The sequence below is a fragment of the Lepus europaeus genome, chromosome X (genome assembly GCF_033115175.1).
Source record: "Lepus europaeus isolate LE1 chromosome X, mLepTim1.pri, whole genome shotgun sequence".
Lineage (NCBI taxonomy): Eukaryota > Metazoa > Chordata > Mammalia > Lagomorpha > Leporidae > Lepus > Lepus europaeus.
This window is the reverse complement of record NC_084850.1, coordinates 121,296,355-121,311,629: the sequence shown is the minus strand read 5'-3', so window position 1 is coordinate 121,311,629 and position 15,275 is coordinate 121,296,355. Positions and strand designations below refer to the sequence as shown.

The 15,275-nt window shown below is 40.4% G+C and overlaps 1 pseudogene; it reads right to left on the bottom strand.

Moving 5' to 3' along the window:
* Nucleotides 1-210: 210 nt before the first annotated feature.
* Nucleotides 211-2,538, bottom strand: LOC133753365 (serine/threonine-protein phosphatase 4 regulatory subunit 3B-like; annotated as a pseudogene).
* Between the last annotated feature and the right edge of the window lie 12,737 nt (nucleotides 2,539-15,275).

Sequence of the window (15,275 nt, the reverse complement as noted above, 5' to 3'; positions counted from 1 at the left end):
AAAAAAAATAATACTCAAGTGCTCACTACATTTTTTTGTGTTTTATGGGAAGTCTGGTTTTACTTCTTCAATTAAACCCTCTTAGTTCTTCACATTTGCTTCTTATTGTATAAGTTCATATGAGAAAGCTGTTGTAGTCAGATTTTTCAGCTTATTGGCATTTTATAGAATTTTAGTTGAATCACATGTTGAGGGTCTCCCATAAACATTTTATGAACTACAATGTGGTCTTTTTCTGGGGGCTGCTGTTTCTTCATTGTTTTCATTTTCTTCATTGTCAGGATTGTCCAGTACACCAACCACACTGCTTCTGTCTTCGCTACTTGTTCCAACATCAGGATTTGCAGAATGACAGGAAGAAAATTTGAAGCTACCAGAAGATGTTCTCTTTGGGAAGGTTCACCTTGTCTTCATCTTCATTCACTTCAGTCTCCATAAATGTATCATCATCTGGAAAGTCATTTTCCAGTGGTGGTAAAACTGCATCTTTTATATCTTCATTTAAAACCCACTTCTTCCTTCATATCCAAGACCTGACCCCTTGGCAAAGTATTTTACTATATAGCATGGAATGTAAATTCTCTCGTATTTGATTTTGTCTGTGTTTCTCTTGTTCATATTTAATCTTTAGTCCCTTGAATGTCTTCACATACTCAATAGATTGAAGTACACTATAATTCTCAACTACATGTACAACAAGAGACTTGATGTTTTCCACTCTTATGTACTCAAACAACTCAATAATAGCCGAATTCAACATATTGTACCGAGTTCCATTGTCAAGAAGAGCCTTTACCACTGGCTCAAAAAGATTTCCCTGGATGATGTAACGATTATACAGTTCATCTTTAAGGCCAATCATCCTTCTCATAAAACGGATAGCACACAATAGCAGGAAGGTATGCTTTGATTCAATCAACATTCAAGACTCTTCTTAGCAAATCGTTGCTCAAAATATAATGTTTTATATAATATGTGTGATGTTGCACACAAAATATGAGTAGTTCCAAAATTAAATTAAGCAGCTGTGCCGTTTGATAATTATTAGAGGAATGTTTGTATTTGTCAGACCCAACTATATTACCTTCACACATTTGCTTCCTGAAGTGGTAGCCAAAAGTGGTGCTATCAAGTTAATGCATACTGTGTTTATAAAAAAAATTGAGAAATTCACTTCTTTCACATGTATTAACTGTTATCAGCATGTTGTCTGGATCAAGGAGACAACGAAGAAGTCCCACCAAATGAAAAGCACCTCCTAGCTCAGGATCAGTATCACAGACAATTTGTTCAATTATCATATTAATAAAAAGGTCTTCATCTTCCCTCTTCTCTGCTTCTTGCATTATAAATGCTCGGATCATGGATGGGCTATACTCCATTAGATAAGTAAATATATCTGTAGCAGCTGTTTTGATTTGCAATCACTCATGTTCATCACCATTTTAAGAGCAGGAAGAATTCCCAATTGTGTCAATGTTTTGAATAGCATATCCTTACTGTGAGGCTCTAAAGTCTGAGAAAATGCAAGAAAATCCTTGAAAAACAGCATCAGTTCCAGCCGTTTATCATTATCTGTAGTCTTATCCTTTAACTGTGCAAAAACCTGAAACAAAAACTTCTCATCTTCCTGAAGCATGCTGACTATCTCAACTTTGTTGAAGAAAATGAAAGTTGTAAGAGAAGACAGAAAATTCTCTTCAAACACGGATGGCACAGGTAAAAGAATGTCATAAATATACTGTACTCTGTATGTCTGATGTATTTTTTTTCTAAGTTCAGAGTCTGTTATTGGTACAACTTCCTTGAACTTTGCATTTTGGGTTAAGAATTCCCTATGCTTTTTTGGTTGGGCCAAGGCAGGGTCGTATTCAAGGCATCCCACCACATCCATGATACACTCATCAGAAAATAAAATCTCAAACGAGGGTTGTCTTGTTGAGGGATAAGATTCCTTTCATAATGTTATGCAGATGGTGTAACCCTTGAGTGTTTTGCTGGTCCTCACAAGTGTGGAACAGCTGCAGTAGTTTTTTAATATAATTATCATGTTCCAAGATCCGAGCTAGCCTTTCCCTAAGGATAGGTGAGGCAAGTACCGAAGTAACTAAGTTTGCAATCTGTTCAAGCGTATTGAGTTCACAGACAGGCAGTTTAATTAGAGTACTGGTATCTGCCTTTTCATCTGGCTGTTCTGATTTGTCTAAAGGATCTTTGACAGTGGGGTCTTTACCTTGGACTTGGCAAATGCCCTCCCAGATCTCACGACAGCCTGCGATGTCCTGGAAGCTCAGCGCCATACCGTGGTTCTCAGCTTCGTACCAAATTATCAGAACCCCTTGCTGTTTCTTATAGAGGGTTTGGGGATTTAATCTTTGACTCTAAGAGCAGCGAGCCATCAGTCTCTGATCGAACAAGCAGAGCCATGCCCTGCAGCCGCTCTACGTAACTGATTGAGATTTGCCCGGTTCCTATGTTGTCCCATAACTGGTCGTCACTTAAGACATAAATTCTTACCACGGTGCCGCTATCCGCCATGGCGACCTCCCGCTTACCTTCGCCACAGCAGGACTCTGTTTTTCGTATCCTTGCCAACAGTAGCGTCTACTTCCGCCACCTCGATGGTGGCCCTGATGGTGGCATTTCAGAAAAATCGCAATAAAAAATGGCCGATCACTAGTGGTTAGAGGAGTCCATGGAGGCTCCTGAGAGTCTGGAGGTCAGCAGAGCGCCCCGGAGCTCCTGCTACCTACCTCTTCCTTGGAACATGGAACAACTTGGAACCACCAGCTACCTTCCTCTATTAGCTCCCCTCCTCCATTCTTACCCAGTGAGTGTCTAGCTCTATTATATGTTGTTTAGGAATATCTGAGTTCTAGCAAGAATCTTGTCCTTCCCAGGGTTTCTGCCCAAAAAGACTGTGCCTATGCAACAAATACTAGGCTCAGGTAGAGGGAACTACCACCAAGCTTAATGGAAGTCTAGAATTAGGGTATGCTCTTTCCATACTCTGATCCAAATAAAATGCAGCAGCAGTGCAGCTGCCATTGTGGCAGTTAAGCTTGCTGCCTGGGAAGCTGGCATCACATAATCCAATATTAAGACTTGAACTGGGTCCTCTATGTCATGTCTGACTGCTCCTCTTAGGATCCAGCTTCTGCTAATGGGCCTGGGAGGTAAGCAGAAAATGGCTCAATTCTCTATCATTTTGCCTTTCACATAAATAAATAACATCTTAAAAACAAAAAAAAGATGCAGGAGCAAGTGACTTACAGACCATTCGAAAACCACTAATTTATCCATTATTGAGGATTTATCCATTATTGAGGATTTATCCATTTTATCCATTTATCCATTATTATCCTCATTATTCTTGTTCTTCCCAAGGTGGGCTGACCAACTCCTTAGTTCTCTTCACCTAAATCCAAAGTTCTAGTTTCTAGCACAAAGAGTACATTTCCTCAAAATTTTGCAATCTGTAAGCACATCCCTTATTCTTTTGTAAAAAGATTTATTTATTTATTGAAAGGCAGAGTTACAGAGAAGGAGAGACAGAGAGAGAAACAGAGAGAAAGATCTTCCATCCATTGGTTCACTTCCCAAGTGGCCACAAGAGCCACACTGAGCCAGGCTGCAGTGAGGAGCCAGGAGCTTCTTCTGGGTCTCCCATGTGGGTGCAGGGGTCCAAAGAGTTGGGCCACCCCCCACTGCTTTCTCAGCCACATTAGCAAGGAGCTGGATCAAAAGTGGAACATCTGGGACTAAAACTGGCACCCAGGGCCAGCGCTGTGCTGTAGCGGGTAGGGCTACTGCCTGCAGTGCCACATCACATGTGGGCACCAGTTGGACACTTGGATGCTCCATTTCTTATCCAGCTCTCTGCTGTGGCCTGGGAAAGCAGTGGAGGATGGCCCAAGTGCAGCTGCATGGGAGACCTGGAGGAAGCTCCTGGCTCCTGGCTTTGCATCAGAGCAGCTCCGGCTGTTGGGGCCAACTGGGGAGTGAACCAGCAGATGGAAGACCTCTCTCTCTTTCTGTCTCAGTCTCTCATTCTCTCTCTGTAACTCTGATTTTCAAATAAATAAATAAATCTTAAAAAAAAAATAAACTTGGCACCCATATGGGATGACAACATTGTGGGTCAGGGCCTTAACATACTGAGTCACAGAGCTGACCCCACATTCTTTATTCTTAGAGAAGGACTTAGTTAAGGGAAACTGTGAGTTGAAATTATCAAGAGTGAATACTGACCATCACAGATCAATTATTTTTATTTATTTTCTTTTTTAAAAAGATTTATTTATTTATTTGAAAGTCAGAGTTAAACAGAGAGAGGAGAGGCAGAGAGAGAGAGAGAGAGAGAGAGAGAGAGAGGTTTTCCATCCAATGGTTAACTCTCCAATTGGCCACAGTGGCCAGAGCTGTGCCAATCTGAAGCGAGGAGCCAGGAGCTTCTTCCAGGTCTCCCATGCGGGTGCAGGGGCCCAAGGACCTGGGCCATTCTCTACTGCCTTCCCAGGTCACAGCAGAGAGTTGGATGGGAAGTGGAGCAGCCAGGTCTCAAACCGGCACCCATATGGGATGCTGGCACTGCAGGCCAGGGTGTTAACCCACTGTGCCACAGCACCAGCCTCTATTTATTTTCTTAACAATAATAACCATAACAATTAGTAATACTTGGGTACTTACTATTATTATGAAGAAAGGTAATAACATAATTGATCAAGTATAATGCTATGTTCAAGACTGTGACAAGAACTTTATATTTTACTAATTTTCATAATCAGTGATACAGAATTAATAGTTCTTTTAGAATTAGGGAACAAACTTAGAGAAGTTAAATACATTGTCAAAGGTCACAGAATAAATAAATTGAAAACTCTGATTTGAACACATGTCTTTCTGGTTTTGAAACTGGTTTTCTCAGCACTGAACTGTTATACACTTCTTTTCTTGGCCTTAGTTGCACTTTTTTTTTTCACATTCCTTCCATCTATATAATTTGTAATCAGCATAAAATTATCAAGACAAGATGAAAGTCACGCACTTCCTCCTTTAGATCCACATCTGTGTATAGCCAAAGAAAAATAGAAGCTTGGATATGGCAACTCTTTAAATATTTTTTAATTTTAATAGTAACTAAGTTGATTTTTGATGTAGTAGCAATTTCTACAGTTTTCTCTTAAAAATATTTTCCCAAGACATTAACCCTGTTGCTGCAAGGAAAAACAGAACACTGGGCCACATTAATCTCAGTTTGACTTGAAGAGACCTATTTGTGATAATCATATCGTGTTACAAAGCAATGGTGATATGTGATAATTCTCCAGTAGAGAATAGGAAAACTTACTCTTGCAATGTCACTTTCAGATTATAGTCTGGAATATTCCTTGGGACAGTGCAGCTAGAGCTCTTGGGGGACTAAATGCATATGACAGTCATTTCATGAGAAAACCTGTCAGTGCCAATAATATTTAGGCATACGAATTCATGACTAATATAAGAACTTACACATGTACTAGTTAAAAAATGCCTTATTTCAACAAAAAAGAATGCATAATAATAATAATAATGACACATATGCTAATAGTCCTTTTCTCTGCTGTGTTTACACTAAAGTGTCTCTCAGAATCAATTATAATTACCATCAATTCTCTGAATATGCCCTCAGGTTCCATTCTCTGAAAGGCATTCAGCACAAATCTATGTGTTCTCACAATTTTCTCCCTGGAAATTTCCCTTAGGCTAGTTAAGTTCCCTTTATCTTAATTGGGTTAACAAGAATCCCTTTAAAATCTCAGAGACTCAAGTCTGCATTTTTTTGAAAGATTTATTTATTTATTTGAAAGAGTTACAGAGAAGCAGAGGCAAAGAGGCCAGTCAGTCTTCCATCTGCTGGTTCACTCCCCAGACGGCCGCAACAGCTAGAGCTGCACTGATCCAAAGCCAGGAACCAGGAGTGTCTTCAGGGCGTCCCATGCGGGTGCAGGGGCCAAAGGATTTGGGCCATCCTCCACTGCTTTTGCAGGCTATAGCAGAGAACTGAATCAGAAATGGAGCAGCTGGGACTCGAACCGGTGCCCATATGGGATGCCAGCACCGCAGGTGGCAGATTTTACCTGCTATGCCACAGCACTGGCCCCATGCATTTCTTATTACTGTTTCTGGAGTAGTTTCTTGTAGCTTCTGTTTTATTTGGTTTGAGAAGTAGAGCAATGCCTTTTTTTGCTTCATCAGTTATAACTATCTAAGATGATTATTTTTATTGTTTTCTGTTTGTTTTACAGGGCACAAAGTATTATACATAAGCAAATGCAATAGTCTAGGAATGCTGTCTTTTTTATAAGCATTGTTTACTTTTTCATTTAATCCTGACACAAAAATGGCCTGAGGAGCACATTGTCACTACCATATTAGAGGAAAAATCTTGAAACTCCGAAACTGAATCAAGTGTCTGATTTAAACCCATACAATAAATGATTCCAGGATTTAGAACCAGGCCTTTTATAGTTCCAACTCCTCACTTGGCTCCTCCTAATATGCAGTGTTCTCTTCCAGAGTATACATAAATTGCTATAACAGTTGTTTACAACAATGTAGCTAAAGCATTTAAAAAAATTTGAGAAGCAGGGAGAGAGAAAGTGAGAGAATGAGACACACTCAGACACACACAAACACACACACAGAGGGAATGGGGGAGGGTGAGACAGAGTGACAGAGAGCAAGACCCATTTGCTGGTTTACTCCACATAGGCCTGGTCTGAGCCAGAGCTGAGAGCCAGGAACTAAATCCAGCCCTCCTACGTGGATGGCGGGGACTCGACTACTTAAGCCACGACCTGCCTTCTCCCAAGTTCTGCAGCATTAGAGGAAGATGGAAGCAGGAACCAGAGCCAAGATTAGTGTAGTCAAGATTAGACTAGGTGTTCCAATGTGGCACATGGGCATCTTAACTGAAGTCTTAACTATTAGGCAACATGCCTTCCCACAACATGTGAGTTTTATCCCCATTATCACACTTATTTGATGTTTCTGCCATTTATTTTGTGGAAGAAAGCTTTTAGGTCAGTTAAAAACAAAATGGGTAGATTTAACCACAAAACCCTCCTTTCTCTCTAGTATTTCCTCCCTGTGACCTTAGAGTGATAAGAGATAGTTTTGGATCATTCATCCTTAAAGATGAATATTTTTACACATAGTTCTTGAAATACATCCACATCTTATGACTATTAATTTCTTAATTTTTATAGTTTAGAGTTCTTTTAGAAGATTATAAACGGATGAATTATATATTTCTTGATTTTAGGAATAAGTAATTCAGATAACATGTATGAAAAGAACATTTAGATGTCCAATTATTCTATTTATAAAAGAGTTTTTCATGGTGGGAAGAGCAAAGTGACTTCTAGTTTTATGAAAGAGCATTGAAAATAGAGTTATTGAAATGTAGCTTATCAAAAAATTTCAACTCCAAAATCATTAGGGTAAAACAAACATACATATTCTCTAACTTATTTCTTTCTCTTTTTTTCTTCCTTTTTGACAGTCAGAGTTAGATAGTGAGGGAGAGAGACGAAGAGAAAAATCTTCCTTTTTCTGTTGGTTCATCGCCCAAGTGGCTGCTACGGCCGGCGCATTGCGCCGATCCAAAGCCAGGAGCTAGGTGCTTCCTCCTGGTCCCCCATGCGGGTGCAGGGCCCAAGGACCTGGGCCATCCTCCGCTGCACTCCCTGGCCACAGCAGAGAGCTGGCCTGGAAGAGGGGGAACCGGGACAGGATCGGTGCCCTGACCGGGACTAGAACCCGGTGTGCCGGCGCCACAGGCAGAGGATTAGCCTAGTGAGCCACGGCGCCCGCCCTCTAACTTATTTCCGTAAAATGTTTCTTTCCACATACCTTTTGGGAATATCTGAAACATAAGACAAGTGGTATTGATTCTTCCCTTTTTATTGCTTGGTAAAGAATATAGAATCACCCCCAACTTTTTCCATTTTCTTATCTTCTATGTTGAGTCTTCTAATGTATATGATCTAACTTTTTTTAAAAAGAATTATTTATTTATTTGAAAGTCAGAGTTACATAGAGAGAGAAGGAGACATACACACAAACACACACACAGAGAGAGAGAGAGAGAGAGAGAGAGAGAGAGAGAGAGAATGGTCTTCCATCCGCTGGTTCATTCTCCAATTGCCTCCAATGGCTGGAGCTGCGCCAATCTGAAGCCAGGAGCCAGGAGCTTCTTCTGGGTCTCCCACGCAGGTGCAGGGACCCAAGGACTTGGGCCATCTTCTACTGCTTTCCCAGGCCACAGCAGAGAGCTGGATGGGAAGTGGAGCAGCCGGGACTTGAACTGGTGCCCATATGGGATGTCAGCACCTTACCCGCTACACCACAGCACTGGCCCCTGATCTAACTTTTAAAATGTGGTCAGGGTTGCACCACTTCTCACTATATCAGTCACTTTCACCGCCAGTGTAAAAGCCACCATTATCTCTAATTTATAAGTGTGTAATGGTTTCTACCTTTGCTCCTACAAGGATATTCTCAACACAATAACCACAAGGGATTATTTTATAACAGAAGTCATATACTTTTCTCAAAATGAATGTATTTCTACCTTACTTAGAAAAAAGCCAAATTGCTAACATATTCAACAAGATCTGAGACTCTTAATCTGAGCTTTTCACCTAATATTCCATCCCCCTCCCCCTTATTCTGTTGCAGCCACAATAGCCCTCTCTCTGTGTCAGAAGTACATCAGGTACACTACTGTCTCAGGAATTTTATACCTGTCCTTCTTTCTACCCAGAATACTCTAGTTCTTGTTATCTGCATGACTCATTCTCTCATCTTCTTCAGAAATGTATTCAAGGGGCAGGCATTTAGCCTAGTAGTTAAGATGCCAGTTAGGACACCCACATCCCACATTTGAATGCCTGGACTTGATTCTCAGCTCTGGTTTCTGACTCTAACTTCTTGATAATATAGACCCTGGGAGGCAGCAGTGATGGCTCAAGTAATTGGGTTCCTGCCACCCATGTGGGAGATCCAGACTGTACTCCTCAATCTTGGCTTTGGCCCTACCCTGTCCCAATCATTTTGGGCATTTGGGGAGTGAACCAGCTGATAGAAGCTCTCTTCATATATATAAAATTTTATATATATATATATATATATAATTGTTTCTCACTCTGTGTCTCCTTGCCTCTCAAAAAAATTAAAAAGTTTATTCAAATGCCTTTTTTTCCAGTGAGATCTTTTCTAACCACCTATTTTTTTTTAAAGATTTATTTACTTAATTTAAAGTCAGAGTTACACAGAAAGAGAAGGAGAGACAGAGAGAGAGGTCTTCCATCCACTGGTTTACTCCCCAGTTGGCCACGATGGCTGGACCTGCCAGGAGCCAGGAGTTCTCCCAGGAGCTCCCCCAGGTCTCCCAAGTGTGTGCAGGGGCCTAAGGACCTGGGGCCATCTTCTACTGCTTTTCTAGGCCATAGCAGAGAGCTGGATCAGAAGCGGAGCAGCTGGGATTTGAACCAGCACTCATAAGGGATGCTGGCACCACAGGTGGTGGCTTTACCCACTATGCCACAGCACGGGCCCCCTAACCACCTATTTAAAATAGTAGGAAATACCCATCCCAACCCACTAATCCTTTTTCTTTGATGTCTATTTTCTCAGAGCACTTAGCATCATCTGATCATTTTGTATTTCATTTTTTTCTGTATTCTGAAACCAAACTATCAGCTGTATGAGGGTTGTGAATTTTTTTAAAATTTTCCTTGCTGCTGTGCCAATAACACTTAACACAGGCATGCATAGTAATTTCTCAACAATTCTTTATTGCTTAAATACATAGTAATAAACATCCTTTCTAAGATGGACTGCAATAGTTTATTTATTTATTCCTCATATCATCATTGAGTGCAGGAACTACATCAGACACTGGTAACGAAATAGTGAATTTGAACTTTATGTCCAGTCCTCTCATATAGGTAATTTTATTGGGAGATATTTACAGTTCATAAGATATGGTTGACATTTACCCACCTACCCAATTTCATCCTTTTGAATAGTTTTCTTCTTATTGATTGTTATCAAGGAAAGAATATTCTCCTGTTTTAGGTCTTTATGTGCATGAAAAGCTAATATAGTGAATCAACTGGATATTTTCCCTCCATGCCCTGTTAAATATTCTTTTTCCAAGCTGAGTGAAGGGGCCTGTGTTGTGGTATAGCAGGAAAAGTCACCGCCTGTGACACTGGATCCCATATGGGCGCTGGTTTGTGGTATATGGGAAGTTGACAGTGCAGGTAGCAGCTTTACTCACTACATCACAATCTCAGCCCCAATTCTGACATTTAAATAAATAAATAAATCCTTTAAAAACATTTGAGTAAAATATCCAGTAGAAACTAGCTTTTCCATCCATTCTTGAGTATTATAAGAACCTTAATTTTCAAGTATTAAAATGTGTTTAATTGTTTGAGTAATATCTTATCCAAAATAAGTCTTAAACACCTGGGCTAGCTCTGATTTTGGATATATCACTACTTGTGTTAAGACCTGGTTCATTTTTGTTAAAAAAAACCTTTTGTGCTTTGTTACTATTAAGTAATCTGCTATTGCTTTCTTAGACAGGAGAGCTGGCATAGTGGTATAAAAATATTTTTGAAATACACACTAAAATCATTCTGAAAAATAACACTTGTCTTTAGTGTTACCTAAGGAAATGTAGGTAGAGTAGAATAGTTGTTTACTCACTAGATGCTATTGTCATCCTGTCTCCCAGTTGTGACAACCAAAAGTGTCTCCAGACAATGTCAAATACCCTGGGGGAGAGAGTACAAACTTATCCCTGATTGAGAGTTACTACTAGTAATCATTTTCAGTTGTAAAAATCAGCTATGCTTTAAAAATGCAAAAGGTAGTTACAAAAGGACACGTTTTGCAGTCGTATTTTCTTGTCTGATAGAGTAAAACCAGCTTATTTGAACGTCTGCCATCCAAGATTTCCATTTAACCAGGATTTCTGCACTTAGAGTAAAACAACAAGTGACATTTATAGGCTTTTCGCCAGGAAAATAATTAAGGAGTGAATTTGTTATTTTGGCAGCCTCCTTTTTGTTCTCCTGCAGCTCTTTCCCTGCAGCACCCAGAGCTTTCATTCTCCTTTCTAAAAATTCACATTTGTGTCCTCCCAGGCTTTGCATCCTCACACTCATCTCTGACTTGTCTCCCCTCCCCTTTCTCTGCTCATTGGCTTTCTTGCATATCTAATGCTCCCCTTCTTGTTCTTTCCACCCATCAGCACTCCATGCTAGGTTATTTTCCCATGTCCTTTCTATCATTCATGTTTTGTCTAAAAATGCACTCTGTCAAAAATACTTCTGCTCACTCAATCTGAGAGAGCAGCAGCCCCTCACTCTCTAACAGCCCTATTTTAGTTTCTCCATAGAACTTTCTCGATATAGAATTGCTACGTATTTGTTTACTTTATTCTGTCCCTATTTCACTCCTTTATCCAACCAAAGGCAAGATAGGTCCTGCCCAGTCTTATTCTCCCCTGTTACATTACCTAGAAGAAAATAGATGGGGCAGATGTTGTGGCAAAGTGAATTAGGCCACCATTTGGCATGCACACATCCCCCATGGGAGTTTTTGTTCATGTCCCAGCTCCTCAGTTTCCAATTCAGCTTCCTGCTTATGTGCCTGGGAAGGCAGATGATGATGGCTCAAGTCTTCAGTTCCCTGCCACCCACATGGGAGACCTAAATGGAGCTCCTAGCTTCAGTCTGCCCCACCCCTGCTTGTTGCAGGCTTTTCAGGAGTGAACCAGCAATGGAAGATCTCTCTCTCTCTCTCTCTCTCTCTCTCTCTCTCATTCTGCATTTCAAATAAATAAATAATCTTTAAAATGAGACAATAGGCATTCAGTGAATACTATAAATAAGTGCATGTAAAAATCATTCTACTACAGTCAAGATTATTCTAAGATTTATTGTAAGAAGAAATTTCTCCTCATTTAATTAAAAATCTACTAATCCTGTATCTTATTTCATTAATCGTTTTTCTAGGTTATTTTCTAGAATTTGTTCTGCATGCGAAAAATGAGGTTGAAAATTTGTCTGAGTTTCCATGGTGAGTAAACATTCTGAGCTTAGGTTTGAACCTCAATAGGTAAGATTCAAGAATCTGTGTTTTTGCTAAAAAGCATGACACTGTTCTCTTTCCCTGTTCTTTTTAACAGGCACTGAAGTCTGATTTTCATGTTATGAAATAATCAGCTTAGATTCCTGTTTTGAGGCAGACAAGGCTATGCCTCCATGTATCCCTTCTTTTTCTTCACCTCCATCTCTTCCTCCTTAATGGAAAGAGTGGAGGGAAATTAGACATCAAGCGCTTCTGCTTGGGTCTCTGTCTCTCCTATACACATGTGAGTGACTTCAATTTGCCTTCAATGTTTCCTTGCCCCTTTGACTTTTTTCCATTTTTTTAAATGTATTTTTTCACTCCGAATTCATTAAAGATCTTTATAAACACAGTTTTAATGGCTTTTAACCCCTTTCATTCATCAATATGATCTTTTTTTGGTAATAATTACATTATGGAGCCTACCACTCATTTGCTCACACTATATCTCTTTTAATGTACTTGTATAGGGAGACAAACTTTAAATTTTTTCCATTTAAGATTATATAACTGATACCTTTTTTTTCACCCTCCCCACATACCACCTACAGCTAGTACTGGATTATGTAAACAGGTCTTTTTCTTTTTTTTATATTGAGCAGTTATCCTTTACTTTAATTTTAGACTTCCAGGTAAGGATATATAACAACTTCCATAAACAAAATTGCCTAATATTCAACTTGCACTAGTGGGACACTTTTTTAAAAAATTATTTTTTTAGGCCGGCGCCGTGGCTCAACAGGCTAATCCTCCGCCTTGCGGCGCCGGCACACCGGGTTCTAGTCCCGGTCGGGGCACCGATCCTGTCCCGGTTGCCCCGCTTCCAGGCCAGCTCTCTGCTGTGGCCAGGGAGTGCAGTGGAGGATGGCCCAAGTGTTTGGGCTCTGCACCCCATGGGAGACCAGGATAAGCACCTGGCTCCTGCCATCGGAACAGCGTGGTGCGCCGGCCGCAGCGCGCTACCGCGGCGGCCATTAGAGGGTGAACCAACGGCAAAAGGAAGACCTTTCTCTCTGTCTCTCTCTCTCTCACTGTCCACTCTGCCTGTCAAAAAAAAAATTATTTTTTTAAGATTTATTTATTTATTTGAAAGGCAGAGTTACAGAGAGGTAGAGGCAGAGGTAGAAAGAGAGATCTTCCATCCAGTGGTTCACTCCCCAAATGATCACAACAGCCAGAGCTGGGCCGATCTGAAATCAGGAGCTTCTTTCGGGTCTCCCATGTGGGTGCAGGGGCCCAAGGACTTGGGCCATCTTCTACTGCTTTCCCAGACCATAGCAGAGAGCTGGATCAGAAGTGGAGTAGCTGGGACTCAAACTGGCACCCATATGGGCTGTTGGCACTGCCAGCAGCGGCTTTTCTGCTACTCCACAGCACTGGCCCCATGGGACACTGTTTTGCCTTTTCTTTTGAACAATCTTGTTTTAACTTCTACCTATTCTCTCTTCAGTGGCAGAAACAGAGAATGAGGGCTCACATTTTCTAAACTGCTTTCTTTCTTCTGAAGGTAAGTGCCTGTCTTCTCCAGGCCAAACATACCAGACCTTACCATTGCACTTATGATTTCTTTTGTAAAATCTGCTAATCCCACTTTTCTGGATTGCATTTTCTTTTTTCACAACAACTAACTTTAGTCATTGTAATGTATAGCAATTCTAACTATCTTTAAAGAAATCCTCCCCTATTCTAAAACTGTACATATCTAATTATCCAATCTCCATGTCATGTATACTTATGTTGCCTTCAGCAATACTAGCCTGTTTTTCACTTTAATTCAACAATGGAAATAGGAAGAATATGCCTTTTTTTGCAATTTTCTTGAAGTTGCTCTAGGCACATACTTAAGGGACTCTTTGCCATTTATTAACAATAAGCAGCAAAGGAAAGCAAAGAAAAATGATAAGGCATATCCATTCCCTAGGGCTCTAATGTTCAGGCTCAATTGAAGTCCTGAGGGTATTTTAACACCTAAGGCCTTTGACTATAAATCTGTCCCTTTAGTCTTTTCAGTTATTTCAGGGAAGTGTCAGTTGCTCACAGTACAAGAAGCAATTATCCCACGCAGAAAATAGTTCAAGGAAAGAAAGGAAGAAACCTAGTTAGTGAAACAAGGTACTGAAAGGAGAAAACTTACAAAGAAATGAAAATTAAAGAGCACATGAAAAAAGTGCAATGGTGTATATTTACTATTTATTTTATATTCAAAGATAAATATAGATATAGCAGCATAAAGCTATATTCAACAGTATCTACATTTGCATCCATATTTATATCCCACCCACATGCATACATATCCAGATCCACATTTCTGTCTTTATCTGTGTCTGCGAGAGAAAGCAGGCTTGGTGGTTAGGAGCTCAAACACAAAAATAGACAGCTCAAGTTGAAACCCAAGCTCTATCAGGCACTTGTCAGGGACAAGATACCTATTGTGTCTGGGCCTCACTTTCTGCATCTCTGAAGTGAGCCATTACCTAATTTGCTTGCTGTGGGATTAAAAACACAGTGGTGCCTGGTACAGTTATTTTATTTAAACATATTAACTCATTTTAAAAATTTTACACCTGAATAACAATGAAAAGGTATTCTTTAACACATTTCATTCTTTGTTTAAAAAAATAGTGAAATTATTTAAAAATATTTATTTGTTGGGCCGGTGCTGAGGCGCAGTAGGTTAAAGCCCTGGCCTGAAGCGCCGGCATCCCATTATGGGGGCCAGTTCTAGTCCTGGCTGCTCCACTTCCCATCCAGCTCTTTGCCATGGCTTGGGAAAGCAGTAGAGGATGGCCCAAATCCTTGGGCCCTTGCACCCACATGGGAGACCTGGAAGAAGCTCCTGGCTCCTGGCTTTGGATTGGCGCAGCTCTGGCCATTGCAGCCAATTGGGGAGTGAACCAGCAGATGGAAGACCTCTCTTTGTCTCTACCTCTCTCTGTAACTCTGTCTTTTAAATAAGTAAATCTTTAAAAAAATTTATTTGTTTATTTTAATGAGAGAGGGAGAGGGAGAGGGAGTGGGAGAGGGAGAGGGAGAGGGAGAGGGAGAGGGAGAGGGAGAGGGAGAGAATCTTCCATCCACTGGTT